This window comes from Terrapene carolina, unplaced genomic scaffold (genome assembly GCF_002925995.2).
Source record: "Terrapene carolina triunguis isolate 2854851 unplaced genomic scaffold, T_m_triunguis-2.0 Scaffold85, whole genome shotgun sequence".
Taxonomy (NCBI): domain Eukaryota; kingdom Metazoa; phylum Chordata; order Testudines; family Emydidae; genus Terrapene; species Terrapene triunguis.
This window is the reverse complement of record NW_020664436.1, coordinates 6657365-6679042: the sequence shown is the minus strand read 5'-3', so window position 1 is coordinate 6679042 and position 21678 is coordinate 6657365. Positions and strand designations below refer to the sequence as shown.

The following is a 21678-nucleotide window of genomic DNA, read 5'->3' as shown; positions in this document are numbered from 1 at the left end:
GTGGGGATGCTGATCCTGCTGCTGGCCACGCTGTACCGTCTGTGCACACAGCAGGAGTCAATCTTCAGGGCAGTCAGCCTGGCGCCTATGTTGCAGTGACGTTCCCAATATCTTCCTCCTTCCCAGGCCAGGAACGATTTTTCCTCTTAGCTTCCCTGCCCCCCTCCTATTGGCTCCACCTCCTGGGTGCTGGGCCAACTCAATCACCTGCTTTCACTCTCGCCAAAGTAAACACAGCATCCATGTTGCCTTGATGGGAGCAGGCAAGAGAGGCAGCCTCCTGACCTGTGGCAGGGAGCCTCATGCTCTCGGGGCTGGGGAAGGGGCAAGCCCTGGCAGGGGCTGGAAGAAGGTGGTTGAGATGATGGGCTCAAGGGCTTGGCCACCACCTACTCCAAGAGCAGCTGGTCAGCAGTGGCATAGCATCATTCCATGGCTGCTCAGGGCTTGTGTGAGGGGGGCTGTTGAGTCTCACTCCAGTCGTTGGTGGGACAAGCGTCCTCATTGCCAAATCGCCAGCGCACCAGACAGGGTCAGGCCTTGTACTGGTACGAGAGCCAGCAGGAAAAGCCAGCGTGCTGCAGAGAGGTGTGGGTGACAGCAGGGGTGCTGTCCAGTCACAGCCAGTACTGACTCCAATGCCCCAGCCTGTGAAGGGGTGCAGGGCTGCAGGCAGCACTGTAGGTGTCTCAGTAGGGGTCGCTCTCCCCTCCGGCTCTGCACTGAAGCCCATGTTCCTGCCTGGTACTGTGTTGCTTGAGGGGTCCTTTTTGGGAAGAACCCTAAACTCAAGGCCCTGCCCGTTTGCAGACCATGAAACTCCCCAGCCCCCTTCCTCACAGGTTCTGGTGCTTAGCCCCGGACTTCCAGGCAGGTCACGTTCTACTGACAAACCTTCCCTGCAGTTTCTATGGGTGAAGCTACTTCCTCTCGCAAACTGCTGCTGCAGGCAGCGTCCACCGGCTGAGCCAGTGGGGGCTGTGCTGAGCCAGTCCCAGCCGGTGGCATGGCTCTTAAATCTGCACCTGCTGTGCAGTCTGTGGAAGGGCTTGCCTCAGCTTTGGGGTTAAGAAGAAGCGCTTCATTCCTGTGGGTGCTAGGCACGCACCGGGACTGCTCGGCCAAGAGCGGCAGAGAAGAGGAGATGGCAGTGTAAACCCCAGAGACAGCTGGATCCTTGAGGTAACAGGCTGGAGAGCGTGTGGTGTGGGACCCAGATACACAACGCCGTGAGGTGAGGAATGAGGGTGACAGGGGAGCCCTGACCCTGCAGGGCTGGAGCACGGGGGATGAGGGGGTCTGGGAGCCCAGCTCTGGGAACACAGATTGTGCTCATAAGGGTAACTTGGCTGTTCTGGTGTGGGGTGATCCTGGAGACAGAGGCACCAGCTCAGCTCCACAGGGCTGGCCTCTCCTCTCTGGGTCTGCACCTTCCCCCACTGAGCCAGGACCGTGAGCTGAGCAAAGCTCTGAAGCCTCCTGCCCCAATGTCTGTAGAAAGGCTAATATGCTGGGCTGGCCTGCACCACATGAGGAAGTGAAAGGTCCCCTGGGGAGGAGGCAGGAGCAGAACCAGCTACATGGAGTTGCTCTTCTGGTCCTTGTCCCAGGGTGTCCCCTGTCTCTCAGGGCAAACTGCTGCACCACAGGGATGCCCACCACTGCCCCCTGCTCTGGGATAGGGAGCCTCTGTCTGTCACTCACAGGGCTGGCCTGCCCTGCCCCAGGAAGCTCTAAGACAGTGGTTCTCAAACTGGGGGTCGGGACCCCTCAGGGGGTCGTGAGGTTATTACATGGGGGGTCGTGAGCTGTCAGCCTCCACCCCAAACCCCGCTTTGCCTCCAGCATTTATAATCTTGTTAAATATATTTGAAAGTGTTTTTAATGTATATGGGGGGGTCACACTCAGAGGTTTGCTATGTGAAAGGGGTCACCAGTACAAAACTTTGAGAACTGCTGCTCTAAGAAGCAGCACCTCAGTCGGTTCCTGCCAGGAGGGAGATCCTGCAGCGGGAAGTCCACAGCATTGCCTGGAGAAGGATCTGAGTCCAGCCCTAGGCACCCTGGCCTCGGGAACCAAGGAAATGGTGGCAAACGTGGAAGGGATCTGAGTGCCTGTGATGTCCCCTCATGGCCAGGGCGTGCTGGTGTGTGGGATGCCTTAGTTCTCTTCTCCGGGATGAGGGGCTGCGGAGGGAGAGAACCAGGGGCAGACACTTGCTGAAGAGTCAACGCTGGGTTCAGTCAGGTAGATGTCCAGACTGGGGAAAGGGCCGGACAAGGGGGGAGACAGTTCTCAGGCCCCTCACCCGTCTAACCCACCGAGGGCCAGAACCACTTTGTTCTGCTGCAGGTCAGGGGTGAGGGGCACGGGCAGAGCTGTGTGAGGGGAGCCCGGGGCTGGGATAGCGGGGGGGGGGGCAGGTCAGGGGCGAGGGGCAGTGGCCTGCGGAGGGTGCCCCAGCGCCCCCGCGCACTCAGCCTCTTGGAGGAGTCGAGCACTAGGACCCGGGGGGAGCCCCGCTCCCCAGCCGGGAAGCGGCGATCGAGGACCGGTAGCTGCCGCTGAGAGTTGCCAGCGAGAGGCGGCGGGAGAAGGAACCAGCCACCCCTGCGGCCACGGGAGACGTGTAAGCACCCGCCGCCACTGTGCCCCGGGGCTGGCGCGGCCCGGCTCCCCCGCCGGGCGGAGTCCCAGGCACCGGGGAAGGGGAGGGGGACGCTACAGGTTGCAAACGCAGAGCGGAGTTCCCCGCCCGCCCGGGGGTGCCCCTGCTTCCCGCCTCCCTGCGGGGACATGTCGCAGGCTCTGCACACGTGTCGGAAGTTGCTCTGTGTAACCCTGAGCGCGGCCACTGTGCTCCCAGCCCCACGTGTGGCGGTCGGTCTCCCTCCCTGGGCTGGTGCTGCTCCGGGCGTGGCGGCTCTCCGGGGTTCTCTGCCCGGCCTCCTGCCCCGTCGGTCACCGCAGCCCCCTCCGCTCTGCCCCCCCCCCCGATTCCTGCGTAGCCCCCTCCGGTTCATTCACAGTCACCGCCCTGCCCCCCACGCGTGGCTTATACACACCAGCTATATCCTATTATAACTCTTGGTTTAGAAACATATAGTTGGAGCTGTGCAGCCCCCTCGCCACCCTGCCAAGGGCCTCATGTCAGACAGTTAGAGGAACAATACTGCGATAAGCACCTTTATAGGGCTGTAACTGCATCCATACTAGGGCATTGCACTGGTTTAGCAGTACAAAATCTGTTTGTGGGCCAGCCTTCAGACTGCATCATCCCTGCTGCCCCGCCACCTTACGGGGCTCTGCCCTCGCCTGCATCTCGAGTCTCATTCCTTATGTCCTGGCCCCTTTTCCTCTCTCTCCCACCTTTGTGCATGATCCCAGCTATGCATGGACTGACCTCCCCATGCCAGCCTCCCCTTCAGACCCTAACTAATGGTTCACTTGTCCTTTGATGTCCCACACGTGCTCAGATTCAGCTTATACATCAACACTCTTGTAAATGCTCGGGTGGGGTGCCCCTGCACCACTGCACTTTCTCTATCACTCTGAGCTCCTGGGTAGGGTCGGGCATGGGCAGCAAATCCTGAGCCTGTTAGCTAGGCTCAGCTCTGAATGGCTGAGTCTGTCCCTCTGCACGGTGCCAGTGTGTGTGACAGGGACAGGAAGAAGGAGCAGGTACTGCCTGTGCGCACCATGCTCTGGGGTTTCAAGGTCACAGCTTTAGTCTGCAATCCTGTTAAAGGGCCACACAGCTTGCTGGCAGCTCATGCAGCAGCTGTCCCTGCAGTGCGGTGTCTGGTTCCATTACAGTCCCCTCTCCCTCCTGTCCTACTGCCCACCCAGAGCTGCCTCCAGGCCAGGAGGGAGCAGCATGTCCACAGTCTGTGACGGGTTGTATTCAGGGATGGGGCGGTGCCAGGGGTTAGGCGTTCTTCTGGGGAAAGAGAGGCGGCAAAGCAAGGTCAAGGTGTCAGGCAGTCTGAGAAGCTGGAGCAGGGAGCTAACAGGGAGGGAGAAAGGGTGAGCTGGGCACTTGTCCAGCAGTGAAGAGTTTGCCTTCAGGAGTACAAGAATGTGTTTTGTCAGTGTGGTTAGCGCACGGGCTGGAAACCAGGACTCCTGGGTTCTGTCTCAGACTTGCTGTGTGACCGGGGGTAAGTCACTACCTATGTCTCTGCCTCGGTTTCCCCCTCTGCAAAATGAGATTCCTGGGGCCCTCCAGCAGGGTGGATTGTGAGGCTGAATTAATTGTTTGCAAAGCTTGCTGAGACCCTCATCCAGAAGGTACTGTAGGAAGCAATGGATGATTATTGCCACAGCCCCTTTGTAGTGTGGACTCGGTTGTGCTGCACAGATATTCTGGAGATCTGATCCCTGCCATAACAAGTTGGCGTAACAGGGGAGGGGAGGTAGTGATCAAAGCAAGTGGGTCTGTAGCCTAGCACTGGGATGGCTGCAAGCCTTGCCCATGTGACTGACAGGAATAAAATGCAGGGCCAGGATTAACTGTAGTGCTAATATTAATGCCGGGGCACCAGCCCTCTGCATTGCGGAGTAATTCATCTTCCAGGGCAGCTGTCAGCATGGGTTGTTGGAGGGACCCTGCGCTGCTTCCCAGCCACGTTGGATCGTGAGGATGGGGCTCTCAGTGTGGAATAAACCAGGTTCTAGGGGCATTGTTCGGTAGCAAACAGCAAGTAACCCCCTTCTGCTGACTCAGTTCCAGTGCAAGCCCATCCAACCCCTGCCAGTGGGAACAGTCCTTGTCCTTCTACACAGTCCAGTCCAAACCCTGCCAAGGGGCCGCTCCGGGACCAGAACAGCGAGCTGGCTTCCCCAGTGAGGATGCCAACTCCTGTTCTGGGCACAGGAGTATGCCTTGAGCCCCGTCTGAAGCTGCCTCTCCTAAGGAACCGGATGGGCCTGATGCTCAACACTCAGCCACATCCATCCTTGAGTGATGCTTTAAACTCCTCCTGGTTTCCCAGAGACAAAGCCCAGAGGGGCAGTCTGTTGCTCAATGGGTTGCTGTGTCAGCTGCTCAAGTGATGCTGCCCTGGGGACAGCCTCTGAGTTACAATCAGCTGAGACGGAAAGAGTGAGTCAGCCCCATGCAGTGAGTTCCCAGGATGGCTGCTGAGCTACAGTCCTTTTCCTGGGGCTGTCTATCTCAGATGGCACCGCAGGCTGGTTCTGCGAGTGCAGTGGAGAGAGGCAATGAGCAGAGAGTCACTTTTCAGACTAGAGCTACGTTAGGAGGCTCACCCGAGGTGACACAGCCTGGGAATAGAACCCAGGAGTCCTGCCTGACTCCCAGTCATGCGCTCTAACCACTACAGCTTAAGACAACACTTCCTTCCAGACCTGGCAATAGAACCCAAGTGTCCTGACTCCCAGTCCTGGGCTTTCACTACAGGCCCAGCTTTCCTGTTGGGGAGCAACCGTTAAGAAAGCTCCCTGCCACCTCCCCGGTGCAATGCAGGCCCCTCAAAACTTACACCAGTGCCCTGCATCTTGAAACTGCCTCCTGCCAAGGGGGAGAGAGCCCAATCTGCTACTTCTAAACCTCACCAGCTACACCCACAACCCCCGAATTCCCCACTTGCTCCAGTCCCAGTACTGCCCCCTTTCCCCGATACTCCGCTGTGCGAGTGAGTAGAACAGCAAAGCAAAGTGGCCAAGACCTCTGGAGCTCTTCACTTGCTGTGTGTAGTTTTGTGCTGCAGAGATCTTGTCCAGTTCACTTTGCTGCTCCACTCGCGCATGGTGTGAAGCAGAGGCCAAAAGGGGCAGCTTCCTTCTCTGGTGCTGCTCACCGTCTCCCTCCATCCCCTGATCCCATGGGTGATTAGCACTGTGCTCACTCACCCTCCTGTTTCACTTTCTTGTCCTCTTACCTACATACATCAAGCCACAGAGGAATTTAAGTCTATAAACCACCTAATCCATTTCCCGTGTGCCTCATGTGCTACCCTGATCCCTGTCAGGGAACAGTGCAGGACAACTCCTGCGCTCTACATGGCATGGGGTCGCAAGATTTCCCTCCCTAGCTTTCTCAAAGGGGAGATCTGAGTGTCTCCTGTCTGAGACCCCCAGGAGACCAACAGACCTTTTCTTCCTCTAGTTTTGGTGCCAGTGTAAGTGTTCAGACATTAGGCCATAAATGCCTCCTCTTTGCTCAGCAATGACTGGGATGAGTCAGGTTAGTGCTGCCATCCAGGAGCTTGATTCCCCCGGCCACTTCACTTTTAACACTTTGTCACCCAGCAGGTGCTTTAGCCCAGAAGTGGCTGCTCCCAAGAGAGCCCAGCGGGGCTCGGAGAGGCCATGTGGCAGTTCATGAGAAGTATCTACCCACTCACCAGGAGGAGCTGGGCTGTGCCTGGTCCTGCTGCTGTCAGCTGGCTTGTTTGCTGCCATGGTGAATTTGGTGGCAGTGAAACATGCAGGAATTCCTGGTCTGGAGCTGCAGACCTCTGTGGACAGAGATACACACCATACCCCCACTCCTCCGGACAATGTGCCCTGGCTCTACTCTGGAGGACTCCTGCCACCATGGAGGTCCCAGGCAGGGGATGGGCCAAGTGAAAGGGATGGTGCAGCCCAGTGGTACTAGCTGGGGCATTTCTCTCTGACCGGGCGGAGCTGTCACCATTTGCTAGGTGGTTGAAGTGAGGGAGGCTGCTGTGAGACTGGGCCTTCCCGAGTCATGAGCACATCTCATGATCTGCAGAGTTTCATGAGGTAAAATTAATAGGCATCAGGTTTAAAACAAACAAAAGGAAGTATTTCTTCACACAATGCACAGCCTGTGGGACTCGTTGCCAAGGGATGTTGTGAAGGCCAAAACTCTAACTGGGTTCAAAAGAATTGGATAAGCTCATAGAGGATAGGTCCATCAATGGCTATTAGCCAGGATGGTCAGGGATGCATCCCCATTCTGTGGGTGTCCCTAGCCTCTAAATGCTGGGACTGGACAACAGGGGATGGAGCACTTGAAATTGCCCTGTTCTGTTCATTCCCTCTGAAGCATCTGGCACCGGCCACTGTCACAGACAGGAAGGATACTGGACTAGATGGACCATTGGTCTGACCCAGAATGGACGTTCTTATGTTCTTAAAGTCAGCAAGCCAGGGGCTGGCAATCAGGGAGCGAATGAGTGAAACGCTGCTAGGGAGAGAGAATCCTGCCCCCTCCCTGCAGGCCTCTTGCCAGGGCCGGCTCTAACTTTTTTGCTGCCCCAAGCAGCAAAAAAAAGCGCCGCCCCACCGAGCCCCCCCGCCGAGCGCCACACCGCCGGAACACCCCCCCGAGCGCCGCACCCCACGCCGCCTCCCCGCCGAGCGCCGCGCCGCCGGAGCGCGCCCCCCCCCCCCGCGGAACGCCACGCCGCGCTGCCCCCCGCCACCCCAAGATTGGCCGCCCCATACCAGGTGCCGCCCCAAGCATGTGCTTGGTTGCCTGGTGCCTGGAGCCGGCCCTGCCTCTTGCTGGCCCCTCCGCAGAGTCCAGAAAGCCACCGGTGATAAGAGCCGGGATTGAGATAAGGCTGTTCCCAACCCAGGATGGAAGGAGCTGCTAGCAAGGCCTTAAGACTCTGTGTCTCCTCGCTGCTGCAGACTTTGCTGTGAACTGTGCCCAGCACACAACCCAGGGCCGGCTTTAGGCCAATTCCACCAATTCCCCCGAATCGGGCCCCGCGCCTAAGAGGGCCCCGTGCCCAGTGGCAGGGACACCCAGAGTGGGGGGCAAATGCCAGAGAATCCCTTCCCTGGCTAGAGGCACCTTTTTAATTTTTACTCACCTGGCGGCGCTCCAGGTCTTTGGCGGCGGGTCCTTCACTCACTCCAGGTCTTTGGCGGCACTTTGGCGGCGGGTCCTTCAGTGACGCCAAAGACCCGGAGCGAGTGAAGGACCCGCCGCCAAAGACTAGGAGTGCAGCCCGGTGAGTACAAGCCCCACGTGTTTTTTTTATGTGATTTTTTTTTTTAGTCATCCCTGCCGGGGCCCCGTCGAAACTGTTCGAATCGGGCCCCGCACTTCCTAAAGCCGGCCCGGTCCAGGACTTTACTCTCTCCCCGAGCAAGCCCTATGGGATCACGCCACCAGGGCCCAGTACTCCCCGTACTGATGGGATTGGGAGCCAACTTCCTTTGTCCCGTGTAGGAGGCCATGCACTCTCCTGGGGCGTGGAGGGGGTGGGTTGTTCCTCTGATGGACCCTTCTGTTCAGGGCTTGGCAGGCTTTCATAACCACCTGCAGAGCCAGGCTGCAGTGTCTTCAGACCAGCTTCGCGGCCATGTCTAACTTTGTGAGTAGACCCATTCAAGTCAATGTGCTTAAAGTTAGGCATGGCCTTAAGCCCCTCTCTGAATCCGGGCCTGTGGTCTGTTGTATTGATTTTAAGGGCAAAAAGAGATAAAGGTGTTGATCAGCCTTTGCACTGTTTGAACTTTAACTCACAAATAAAAAACAAAGTTCCTTAAACAAGCGCAAGAAAAAAGCTTTCAGCCTGATCTGCTTCTTCTGTCTTGGGGGCTGGGAAAAATAAAATAAAACAAAACAAAATAAGCTGTTTGGGTCTTTTAAAGTCTCTTTTTAAAAAACCCCAAAAGGAAAAAAAGCAGGTGGCATAGTTTATCTCTCATTATTTTGTCCACCAATTAGGTGTCATATTCGCCGCACTAATTTTAGTTTGTTGATTTCAGGAGTCCTGTCTTTTTGTTGTTTATTGAATTTAATTTTAACAGTCCTTAAATCATATTAGTTGGCTTTTTTCTGTTTAGACTAATTTAGTTTGTGTGTCTGGTTTTCTTGCATTAGTTCATAGCACTTAGTATTAAAAACAACTTGACCTATTTTCCGTAGTTAATTCCCAAGCAAGCAAACAGAGTTATCCATCACTGTAACATTTTATATACTTTGACATATTTTTTACATTTAAGCTTACAAATAAAGTAAATTTTTAAGCCCAATAATTATAACAGTTCCTATCTCTTCCCATTCAGCTGGTGCAGACAAGTCCCTTCTCCAGTGCTTGACTGGACTGCAGCATGGCTGAGAGCCAGCTAGCTGAGCCCAGTGTAGAGATTGTTGGTGGGTTGCGGATAGCAACAAAAAGATAAGGTGAGGATGTTTGCCTGGCATGTGTTACTAGTGCTCCCAGCCCAGGCGCTGGGTAGATTGCCAGTTACTGTTTAATCAGCTTTCAGCATTAGTATGGGAGACCTTTTCTCGTTTGTATCTGGCTAGGAGGAGATAGGACACATTCTTTCCTTGTCCATGGGGACTTTGCTACTTTGATTCATGCCTTTGCCACCTCAGGATTGGATTGCTGCATCACACTGCATCTTAAATCCTGGCAGAAGCTTGTGCTGCCTACTCAGTGGTGTATCTTACCAGGAGCACATGCCAACAGTGCTCCAGGATGCATGCTGTGGATGTCTAGATGGAGTTTAAGACCAGGAAAGCCCCAGAGGCCCCAGGACCTGCCTATTTGAGAGACTGCCTCTTCCCCAGGGCCGGCTCCAGGCACCAGCTTGCCAAGCAGGTGCTTGGGGCGGCCACTCTGGAGAGGGGCGGCACGTCCAGCTATTCGGCGGCAATTCGGCGGACGGTCCCTCACTCCCGCTCGGAGCGAAGGACCTCCCGCCGAATTGCCGCCGCAGATCGCGATCGCGGCTTTTTTTTGTTTTGTTTTGTTTTGCCGCTTGGGGCGGCAAAAACCCTGGAGCCGGCCCTGCTCTTCCCCATGCCATATTGCTGCAGTTGAGGTAGTGGCACTGCTCAGTATGAAACAGAAGGGGCAGAGGGCAGGGTATTCTCTGTACAGGCCTCTTGGCTTTGGAGTTCTCTTCCCCACCAAGTCCAAAATAGTCCAGGTCTGCTGACCTCAGGCTATGCTGCAAGGGTCTTCTTTGGAGGAGGGGGAAATTGCTCAGGGTGCTATATGGGGAAGGCTAGGTGCTTTCCCTCGTTTCTCCTTTGCTGTAAGATTTGATCAATTACTTTTGGATGTTGCAGATTAATTCCTCCCTGTTTGTGATATGTTGTCATGGCACTGTACATATTGGCCTCCGTGCAGTGTTCTTGCTTGGGAGCATGCTAACATGACTGAGATGATGGTAAAAATGTCAGGAGCTGCTAAGGCTGGGGAGCGCTCCAGCCATTTGGGGAATGTTTAATAACAGCTCAGCAACTGCTTAGATCTAAAGAGAAAACACTTTCTGAAGCATCACGCATAAGATCTGCCTTCCCAAAACATGGATTAAGCATCAGCTTCCTCTGTTTAGACAGAAGATAAATACTGGAGAAAGATACTCAGGAGATCAGTTAACCTTTTGGAGCTCTTGTTTCAGGCTGTGTGCAGACTCAGGCAGGTGACTAGGGCTGTATTGAAAGATTTTGTGCATAACCGTAGCAGCTAGAGACTTTCTCTCTTTAAAATGAAGAGTAAGAGGCTGGAGCTTGAGTCTGTGGGGAGGGATAGCTCCATAGCTGCAGCGTCTACAGGTAGTGTGGGTACAGCTTTCTCTGTTGCTAGGGCAGGTGGAGCTCTGTGTATTAGCAGTGAAGGGGAGAAGGTGTGGGAACACTGCTTACGACTGCAGGCCTTTTTGAATCCACTGTGTGTGTGATGCTGGAGAGGACCAGCTATCCCTGGCAGGGAAGCAGGTTAGCCAGACCCAGCACCTGCAGGGCTGATAGCTGGGATGTCGGAGTCAGTAGCTCCAAATCCCTGCCCATCCCCAAACACAGGTGGCTCAGTAACATGATGGGATGGGAAGCCCAGAACTCAGGCATGCTGTCAGTGTTACATTCTGGCATTCCTGGTGGCAAAGCTTGGTCTGGGGTGAGCTAAGGTCATGCTAGCCCTGAACCCAGACATTGGTTTGTTCTAGTGCTGCCAAGGAACAAGCATCTGATTGCAGCCTGAAGGGGGTGGGGGTGTCTCCCAGCCCCTTTCTCATCCTCTGGCTGTCAGGGTTGGCATTCAGCTGCTGGGACAAGCAGGTGATGAAAACACAGTGGTATAGTGCGTCCTGCCAGGGGCAGTCTGGGTTCCTCTGGCACCCGGCTACCCCAGGGCCATGTGCAGGCTTGGCAGGCCCTGGGGTGCAAGGTGCAGGGAGTAGCTACACAGGAGCGTGGCACTGGATTTTGAGGGAGCAGTGCTTAGTGGGAATGGCTCATTCTGATTTTTAAAGGGCCGTAAGTGTGCCCAGAAGCCGAGGTGATGGGCACATTCTTAGAAATCTGTAAGAAGCCCCCATTTCTGGGGAGCTCATAGGCAGGGAGACAGTACTGCCATGCCAGCTACAGTGGCACCACCTGCACATGGGTGCATGAGGGCGGAGAGTGCACTGCGGCAGGTGCCATAAAATAGGGTTGTATGTGCCGTCCTGTGGGTCAATGGGAGTGGGCATGGAGTCCTGGGCTGAGGAGAGCTACCATGGCGGGCAGGAATGGAGGTGAGGGGAGCTGTCCTGCAGTCTCGGAGTGAGGGGGCCTCTGTGACAGCTCCCTCCCCCAGCGGAGGACTTGATCCTTCCCAGCCGTCCATCTCTCCCTCATTGTATTTGATGAGCCTGGCTGGCCTCCAGCAGCCACTCTCAGCAGAGAGCTCTGCTCCTTCTCAGCGCTCTGGCTCCAGCAGCCAAGGAGCTGGCATTCATGTGCACGTTGTACTTGCTGAGCTGGTCTGTCAGGTCCCTGCTCTACCAGTGCCCTGGGGCGGGGGGCAGTGACGTTACCACTGGAGTTTGATGGAATTCACTTGGGGCCTGACGGGCAAGGTGAGAAGGGCTTCCCTGTGGCTGAGGGGGCAGGACCTGGGTAATGGCGTGAGGGTGATGGATGGGAGGTGGGCAGCTTGGCTCTGGGTGTCGCTGTGCCCCCAGCAGTTCATTCCCTCTGCACCTACCCCAGGGCAGCGGGAAGCTGGGAAACCCCATCTATTCTCCCATGGGCCCCATGTGAACACGGGTCACTCCTGGAACCACTCTACTACCACAAGCCCATGTTATACTGGGGTCTCAGCTCCATCCCTCCCAGGTGATGTGTACGAGATCTCCTTCCCCCCTGCACCCTGCTGGGAGCATGTAATGCCTGAGCAGTCAGCCATGTGGGCACTGGGCACACTCTGCTCTCAGCACCACAGCAGCGGGGCTGTCCCTCCGCAATTAGCCTCCCCCGCCTGGGGAAGTGGAGCCATTAGGCGGTTAATTATTGCAGTAGGAGGGAGTGAAGGTGGGCTTGCACTGGCAGGGGGCAGAGGCTGGGAAGAAGGGAATGTTAGAGGTGGAGGAGTGGCAAAGGGAGTGAAGAGTGCTGGGGGGGGGGCCTAAAGAACGGGTGTTGGGGTGGGGGTGGCTGGGGAGGGAGGTACAGGAGAGTGCTGGCGTGGGGAAGGGGGGCTGGGGAGGGAGGTACAGGAGAGGCTTCTGGCATGGCTGAGGGAACTGGGGAAGAGGGGCTGGGGAGGGAGGTACAGAAGAGGTTGCTGGCGTGGAGGAGGGAGGTACAGGAGGCTGCTGGTGTGGAGGAGGGAAGTGGGGCTGGGGAAGCTTTGGGGGAGCGGAGCCCCCGGCCATCAGCCCATGCCCTGCTTCCTGAGAGAGCGAGTGGCCGTCCCCTCGCATCTGTACAGGGGTGTCCTTCGGTCTAAATGAGTGTGGGAGGAGGGGTCTGGCCAGGAGCAATGACCGTGTGACCCCAACAGTGTCAACATTTAGGGGCCCTGCCCCTCAAAGCCTTTAACTCCCCCTCCTTCCAAGCTGTGCCAGACTGCTCTGGTGATTATAGTGACCAGGGGCTCCCTGGAGCTGCAGTTTGGATTTAGCCGAGGGGGCCCCTGGCAGGGCTGCTGCCTGACTCATAGACAATGTGGGTTTGTTTGTGCCCGCTGAGCCGGAAAGGCAGAGCCCAAACACCCGCTGCCCCTCCCAGGACACCAGGGATGGCTAGAGTCCCAAAAGGCCTCACCCAGAAGGGAGCACGGGTGCCAGAGGGAAGGGGCCAGGAGCTCAGGCCAGTGTGGGAAGCACAGGGTTGGTATCCATTAGTCTGTCTGAGCACCTGTCACTGGGCTTACTGCCTGGGGTGGCCTTCTGGGCACAATAGGCAGCGTGAACCATTGCGTCTCCATCTGCATCATCAGGGGCTTAGAGGCACAAGCAGGCTGCCTTGTCTATGCTCCTGGGGGGCACAGAAAGTGCTCTTATCCCCCAGAGGGTATCTGGGGCACAGTGAGCAGCCCTGTCTGCATGCGGGGAGGGAGGGAGTCACAACAGTTGCTCTGCTTTTAGGAAGGGAATCATACATACAGGTGCTTTCTGTCATTCCCCAGCAGAGGGCAGTCATCACATGCATTGGCATTGTCACCGAGCCCTGTGAAAATAGTTATTAGTTCTGACCCCTTCTATTGGGGCCAGGGCTGGGTATAGGCCCCCACAATAAATCATGGACCTTACCCTGCTTGGCTCTTAGCTAGGAGCTGTGCAGTGTGGGGGAGCCAGCGATAAAAGTATGAAAGGGAAACATGCAGGCTGTGTCTGGAGGACCTTCCTGGCACTTAGCTGTGAATTGCCTGTCCAGAGAAGAAGGCCCTAGGCTGGACAGAGCCCTGGGGGATGTGCTATAGGGCCTAATCCTGCCTTGCTTTCCTTGGGAGGGATTAGGTGAAATCTACTGAGGCATCTCCCATCTCTGATTTCTCTGCTGATTTGAAGCCTCACTTTTATCCACAGCCTGCTCTAGACAGCTGCTTCTAGCAAAAGCTTATTGGAGAGACAAGCAGGGGTGGAACTGTGCTGGCTTATGGCAGCTGGGCAGACCAGAATGCTCGCCTGCTGTCAGCAGCTTGTGCTGCAGCTTCTCAGCATTCAGCTAAAATAAATCTGTAGCCCTTGAGATTGTGAAGGAAAAACTTAAAATCACGACACAAATGTCAGCAATGCCTGAGTCTGCAGAGAGCCTGATACAGGTGCTCTAGGACATGTGAACTGCCCCCATTCTTCTCAGTGAAGTGTTAATTATGACGCAAAGTGAGGAGAGTGTAAACGTCAGCCTTGTTAACTATTTCACTTCAGGTTGAATCATGCAAGAAAGGAGAGGGAAGATCACACTGAAGATCTGCACAGTCCACTGTGAGTGGTGATGCTACTGGATGGAACTCAAGCTGTGGCGGGGCTTGGGAGAGGACTGTAACATATTCTTCCCTGGAAACAAACCAGCCTGCATAAAGAAACCAGGTTAGTTTCCCAACTGCCCTGCCACCTCTCCCTCACTTTCTGTTCAAACACACAAGGGCCAAGCTCTGCATTCAGCTGTCATCCTCTGTCAAGGAGATATTCAGCCAGCCAGCTCCCCCGGGCTCTTTCACATGGAACCTCTAAGCTTTCAGGTAATAGATGTGATGGTGGATCTGCCATACCCATGGATCCCTGACCCAGCCTGGTAAAGTGAGGAGGTAAAAATAAAATAATGCATCACCCCTGCTCTGTTCCCCCTCCCCAGAACCTAAGGACACACCAGGCGGCTGCTGTTGTTTCTTAGGTTGGTGTTTTTTAATAGAGACACTCGTATTGTTTATTTTTGTCTACAAATGAATCATCAACAGATGTTAAAGTCTCATTTTCCACCCAATTCCTAGGCCCCTGCTTGTGGGTTTATTTCCCATGGTCAGTAATCGGCTGGCAATTGAAATAGTTCCAGCACCACTTGTGTATTCCTTGGGACAGCTGATTAAAATACACATCCCCCCTTCCCCTGTTTGATAAGAACAGCAGTGAAAAGGCAGTCATTTCCGGGATCTGTAGGGACATGCAGAGTGTGATTCTGCTCCAGATCTGCCCTTTCGTCATGGCTGTGCCCTGAGCCCTGCTCCTTGCCACCCACCACCCCTCTCTGTTTTTAACAAACTCTCTGTTGGTTTCTCAGCAGCCCCTGATTCTCAGTGCTATTCACAGCTGGTGATTTAAGCGGCTGCATCCAGTTTTGAGGTGGGAAATGTCTGTTACACCACTCAACCCATTTCCCCCAGAGCCAGGGCCAGGCTAGCATGTTCCAGTTTCAGGATCAGGGCAGGAGCCGCTGCTGCAGGCTAGTGCTTGATCCACTATGGGGCTCCAAAGCTGTGCAGGGCTTCAAGGAGGCAGCTGCCCTACACTGAATGTGGTAAGTGAGCGTTCTTGCCCATCCAGCAGCTGTGTCCCCGCTACTGTCTTCCCCACTGCAGCATGGCGTGCTCTGCAGTGCACGACTGGTGGTGTTAAGACCAGGTGTGCTTGGGAGACTAGATTCTGGGACTCCTGACTGGCAGTGAGGGATTAGCTCAGCAAGCTGGCCCCAGGTGTGCTAAGAGAGCCTGCGGCCAGCGAGGGTTTCCCCAGGCCCAAGGATGCAGACCATGGCAGAGTGTCTTGCTTGGCTGGTTTTATGGTCTTGTTTTCGTGTTAATGGGACACTAATGACGCAAGTCCTGTGCTTCTGCCTTTGTTCTCGCAGAGCCCTTTGCAGCAGAGTGACCCCTTGGCATCCTGCCGATAGCTGCCAGGCCCCGGGAGCTTAGAACAGGAAATCCATTTGGAGAAGTCCTGAATGGATTTGGTGCCAACAGGTGCCAGGTTGAACTCTGCAGATGGATGGCCTCTATGCACAGAGTAGGGGACTTGCCCAGGCTGCTGTAGTGCTCCTCATCCCTGCTCTGCAGGGACCCTCTCTAGACAGGAGCTCCATCTTAGTGGTTCCTTGGCCTCTGCTGAAACTGCCAGCAAGTGGGCCAATAAGTGCCATGGACACATGTTCACCGGGAACTGGGCTGAGAACCCACCAACTCACTTCACATGTGGGCCCTCGAACATCTGTCAGAAGGGGACAACTCAATCACTGCTGACCGGAGCTATAACTGGAATCAGCAGTAGCTTAGAGAATAATGGCTCCTTGCTCCCAGCCTCCTATGCTCTCCAGTACCTTCTAAACTGAGCTCTGTTTTGGAACAAAATGATGGAGGGGTGACCCCAGGACTTCTTGGTGCCAACTGGCAAAGGGCATGGGAATGCATAAGAGTTACAGGCTTGTGGTTCCCCATTTGTAAGTGTCTATAGATCCCTGTCTCTGCTGCTCTTGTCTATAGAGGGGAGGGTGCTAAGCAGCCCCAGACTGTGTTACAACAGCAATACTAGATTTTGCCTGTGCATTGGGGAGCAAGCAGGCCTTCACTAGCAAGCAAAGTCTAGTAGCTAAAGAGGTTTGGAAGTCCGGATGCTTGGTTCTTTTCCAGGCTCAGTAGGGGAATATTGTCATGTTATTAGAGTGGGAGACTGATACTTTAGAACTCCTGGGTTCTGTTTCCAGTTCCGCCACTGACTCATTTGTGTGACACTGGGCAAGACGTTTCATCTCTCTGCACCTCAGTTTCTCATCTGTCGCCCCAGGGTAGTGCTCGTACTCTACATGTTATCGAGGGGTTGTGAGGGTTAGTTAATGAATGGTTGTAAAGTGCTTCAGATCTCCAGACAAAAGTCTCTATATGGGTGCAAAGTGTAAAGGATTCTAAACACACTGAGCTCATACAAATATTGACCAGCTCCCAGGGCCCTAGAAATCAAATATTGGCCAAAGGGAGAAAAATAAATCCTGAGATTATCTGGTGTATTGCCCAACGCCTAGGGCAAATCCCATTTTCTGCTGCTGCCCTCAAAGACAGGTGTTTGTTTTTTCCCTTTGGATTTTGTTATTTAAGTAGAAGACACTGAATGGCTGAAAACAAATGAAGCTTTCATTAAACATTTTGCAGGAAATGGGATGTGTAAAAGATCATGTGGCACATTTATTTATGGAGTTAAAAAAAATAACTGAAGGGGAAGGATACAAATGGCCCATTTGTGAGGAGTTTTCTGTCCAACGCTCCACACTTCGGAAGGTTTTGGAAGCTCCAGTGGGCTGAATCATGGCTCTGGTGCAAGCGGGGTTGGCATGTAGCTGTGCCACCCTAGAAGCAGTGCAGGGGGAGGTTTTAGAGTGGAACAGCATCCTCTTTGCTTCCCCTGTGCTCCAGATTTGTTGCTGGCCTGTAGCAGAAGCAAATTGTGATGGCACACACCATGAGGATTCAGCTGTGTTAATGAGACCAGTACAGGGGCCGGAACCAACGCACTGCCCTGCCCCGCCCCCAGTTATGCCTGTGTGTCTTCCCTAGGGAGGCTATGCAGGGATATAAGGGGGGCTCTTACTTCCCCTTAGACTCCAAGGCAGCGATTGTAATCCAGGGCACAGTTTAGTTCAGTGTGCGGTCGCTATAATTTGTAAAGTTCTCAGTGCTGATTCCTGCACAAAGCCCTGGTTTTCTCCAGGATTGAGCAAAGGTACTTTAGGTTTCTGTGGGTGTTTGTTCCTGCCAAATAGCTTAGACGCAGTGCTGTGATGGCGCGTGAATCATTTTTGTTTTTGTTTTTTTTTGGTCAGTGACTGAGATATTATTGGAAAGGTATTTGGCAAGACCGTAGCTGCTCAAGCCGAGGCTCCTAGCTGCGTGTGGATTAGGTGGAGTCACAGGATACAGGGTGATTCATCTGCCTTGTAATGAAAACCCTGCCACATGAACTGCAAGTCACTAATTACGCTTCAGATCCAGGGCTACTTAACAGAATTAGCGTCACCTTCTTCAAACGCACTCCTGTCTCGTGTGGTGATGGGAGTTACTCAACAAAGGCAGCGATGTTCGTAAATATCATTGAGCAGATCCTGCCCTGAAATGACTTTCAATTCACCTAACTGAGTGAAGCCTGCTTCAGTTCTGCCATTGGCAGTTGCCAGAAGTTGTCGTTGGCTGGGTGGAGTTTAAAGAAGTAGCCCAGCTGTTTGGGTTTTCATTCTTGGGTAAGTTCTCGTAACAACACTGACTTGCCTACCTGCCTTGCAGTGCTGTTGTAGCCGTGTTGATCCCAGGATATCAGAGAGACAAGGTGGGTGAGGTAATATCTTTTATTAGACCAACTTCTGTTGGTGAGAGAGACAAGCTTTCGAGCCACCCAGAGCTCTTCTTCAGGTGTAAGCACGAAAGCTTATCTCTCTCTCCAACAGAAGATGGTCCAGTAGAAGATATTACCTCACCCAAGGCCCCGCTCCTGCAATTAGATCCACAGGGGCCAAGGGTTTGCCTGAACAGATCCAGTTGCAGGATCAGGGCCTCTGTGTGCATACAGCACTTTGAAAATGAAAACTGCTATGTCTTTCTGTCATTTCCTACATTGTGCTGGGCTTGTGTCTCCTAGTGGCCACTGGTGGCTGCTGTGCGATTTGGCACTCTAATGGATTTTAAGCCTAGAGACTCTACTGAAGGGAAATTAATTCCTGTGCTTGGAAGCTCTGGCGTCTCTTGCAAAGGTCTGTGATTGAATTAGATGATGTCTGTCGAGCACTTTGAAGCTTGAAAGCACTAAATACTATGTTGATTGTGAACCCTTTGGGGAACACGGTAGGATATAAACGTCCGGTCCTGAAGTAGAAATTTCCTATAACATCCTCCCAGATGGAAGTGGTGTCTCCCTTCCCCTTGCATTCTGACTGTTCACATCCCTGAGAGCACTCGCTTCCTGAAATTACAGGGGCACAAATAACAGCTTTGTGGATGACTTGCTCAGAGTGTTTGTGGAATCTACAGCAAATTGTGACCTTGGATTTTTGCTTCAGTTTACAGTTCTGAGCCCTGAGTGCAGAGGTCTTAAGAGGACATGCGGGGCCTGATCTTCAGAGGGGCTGAGCACCCATAGACTTCAGTGGGACCTACTGGTGTGTCTCAGACCCATTGCGCTTGAAACAGAAGGCATATTAAGTTAGAGATCATTAACTCTTAGGTTCGCTGAAGCGCAGGGGCAAGTCTGTGTCTGATCTTGTTTGTTTCTGGTGGTTTCTGAGTCTTTTTTTTAGGTTCTGTCTGTCTTTATTCCCACAGTAAGATTTTTCCCTGACGGAGTTCCCATCACTCAGGACATGTCAATCTAGAGGGGAGAACGCTCTGAGAAGTAGGCTATAGGACAGGCTCCATACACTCCTGGCAAGATGGGCCTGAATTCTGCAGCGTGACCCCTTGATTCTGCAACGTTCTGATGTAGCAGACGTGAGATTGGTTAAGAACTTCATTTACGTGAGAAAAGAAGACTTTTAATAACTTGGATCTGAAATGAATAATATCCTCAGATCAGCAGTCCCTGTGTTGTTTATTTTGATATTCAGTTTATTTTATGCTGTCCCCACTTAATTTTAATTTGCCACACAGTTTTATACTAAAATACATAACTGTATCAATGGAGTAGTCAAGGGGCAGCTGTGGAGGTGGTTTGATACTGTGGGATAAGGACGTTACCTGGATGCCTCTGCTAAAATTATAGCAGTAAATTAGATAACAATGTTGATTTCTAATTTTATCATCACTAGGTCTCAGAGTCAGTGCCTCATTGAGGTAAATGGGTGGTTCACCCCTCTCCGACCTATTGTTTCAGGCTGTTTGCAGATTCAGGCATCACTGCTTTGGTTACATTTGGATCATATTTTCAAGGCTTTTTTGCAACTGTAAGGGCTACAAACATATTTTCTTTTCTTTTTTTTAAATGAAAGCATAGTGCTGGAGCATGATTCTTCAGCCAGGGTTGGATTCTGGAACATATTTCACAGCTGCAGAAGTCTGACTGCAGAGAGTAATCTTGCCCTAGGAGATGGAGAGGCTGGGATCTACTGGAGGTTTTTCCATCTCTAATTTCTATCACCATCTGAAGCTGACGAAAAGTTGGATGGGTTTTTTTTTGGGTGTTTCTTAATAACGTAAGACAGCTGCAATAGAGGGGATTTGGGGTAAGCAGCAGCAGTTGCCGCTTCCGTTTCCTGCCATTGCTGTTGGTCTCGTGACCTCATTGTCTAGCTGAGTTACACATAGGAAGGGGTGTTGTGTACTGAGAGCATATGCTTACTTTTGTGTGCCAGTTTCCAGGGCACGAGCAGAGGTTGCTTTTATTATAACGGTGTGTTTTGACCCCAGTGGCAGGCCATCTAAGTCTGCAGACAGGTAACTTGAAACAATAGCTCTCTAGGAGTAATGACTAACCTATGGATATGGGGTAAGGGGTTAACCCTAATGATGATTGAATACAAGTATCTCTCTATTGTGCATCCTGTAGGGTCAACCCCTAAAATGGCAAAGAAATAGGTGGACAAATTGGAGAGTCCAGAGGAGAGCAAAAAAAAAAAAATTGGTTAGAGGTTTGGAAAACCTGACTTATGTGGAAAGTTAAAAAACTTGGGCATGTTTAGTCTTGATAAAAGAAGATTGAGGGAGGGACCTGACCTGGTAACAGTCTTCAAATATGTTAAGGGCTGTTATAAAGAGGACAGTGACCAATTGTTCTCCATGACCTACCTGAAGGTAGGACAAGAAGTACTTGACTTAATCTGCAGCAAGGGAAATTTAGGTTAGATAATAGGAAAAACTTTCTGACTATAATGGTAGTTAAACTCTGGATTAGGTTTCCAAGTGAGGCTGTGGAATCCCCATCACTGGAGGCTTTTTAAGAACAGGTGAGACAAAGACCTGTCAGGGCGGGTCTAGGTATACTTGGTCCTGCCTCAGCACAGGGGGCTGGACTGGATGATCTCTTGAGGTCCCTTTCCCTACATGTCTATGATTCTATAATGCATTTAGATTAGGTGCTAAGTGATATTTCTAACGGGGATGGCTAACTGAGTTTAAGAATACACCGTTTTTTCTAGTCCAGACATACAATAAGGGGCAAGCCTCAGCAGAAAGGCCTTGCCTAGACTAGGTTTATGATGTGATATTCGCTTGCTGAAGCCTGACGTACACATATTTGGGCGAGGGCTGTGTTTTGTTTTACTAATATAGTTACACTGGTGCAACCCCTCCTGTGGATGTAGTTATGTTGGAGTAAAGGTGCCTTTTACCAGTGTAGCTTATTCTCATAAGGAAGGGGAATAACTATACTGGTCTAAAGCACATTTATACACATATAGCTGTGTCACACTAGGAGGTTGCACTGCACTACCTGTACCAGTATAGTTAAAGTGATACAATTAGGGTATGTCTATACGTCCAGTGCTGCAGTGGCGCAGCTGTACCGATACAGTGTCACTTATGTCGCTCAGCGGGGTAGAATAACATAAATGTTGCCGACATAGGCTGTAACGTAGACATAGCTCTGGTGTGTAACCAAGGCCTAACTAGCCCAAGGCACATTTCCTTTAACAGGTTAAAACTGCTTGAATTAAAGCCGAGGCCTAATTTACACTAGGAACTTACATCGGTATAGCTATGTCTCTTAGGGGTGTGAAAAACGCAGGTGTAGACAGCACTAGGCTGATGGAAGAATTCTTCTGTTGATCTAGCTACCGCCTCTCGGGGGGGGGGGGGGGGGGGGAGGATTAACTAAGTTGACGGGAGAACCTCTCCTGTTGGCAGAGGTAGTGTCTACACTGAATGCTGCCTGCAGCTGGTGCAGCTGCTCCTCTAGAATTTTAAATGTAGACATAGCCTTAGTCTCTCTGCCCTCCAACGTGTGCTAACGTCACACCTTAGCTCTTTGTCTAGACAAAGTCTGAGACAGAGTGAGCATACGTGTTTCAGTGCTTTGGGAAATGTATTGCAACATGCACCCAGCCT

General features: G+C 52.8%; 1 protein-coding gene across 2 annotated transcripts in view; it reads left to right on the top strand.

The window, feature by feature from the left end:
- The first annotated feature begins 2565 nt into the window (after positions 1-2565).
- Positions 2566-21678, top strand: part of SLC29A1 (solute carrier family 29 member 1 (Augustine blood group)) — a 54231-nt gene continuing 35118 nt past the window's right edge. The window contains exons 1-2 of one of the 2 annotated variants that reach the window (XM_024193771.1): positions 2566-2630; positions 14099-14260. The gene's annotated coding sequence lies outside the window, so the exon portion shown is untranslated. Of the gene's footprint in view, positions 2631-9079; positions 9135-14098; positions 14261-21678 lie in introns of those variants that run through there. The other variant, XM_024193772.2, reaches the window with a different exon arrangement.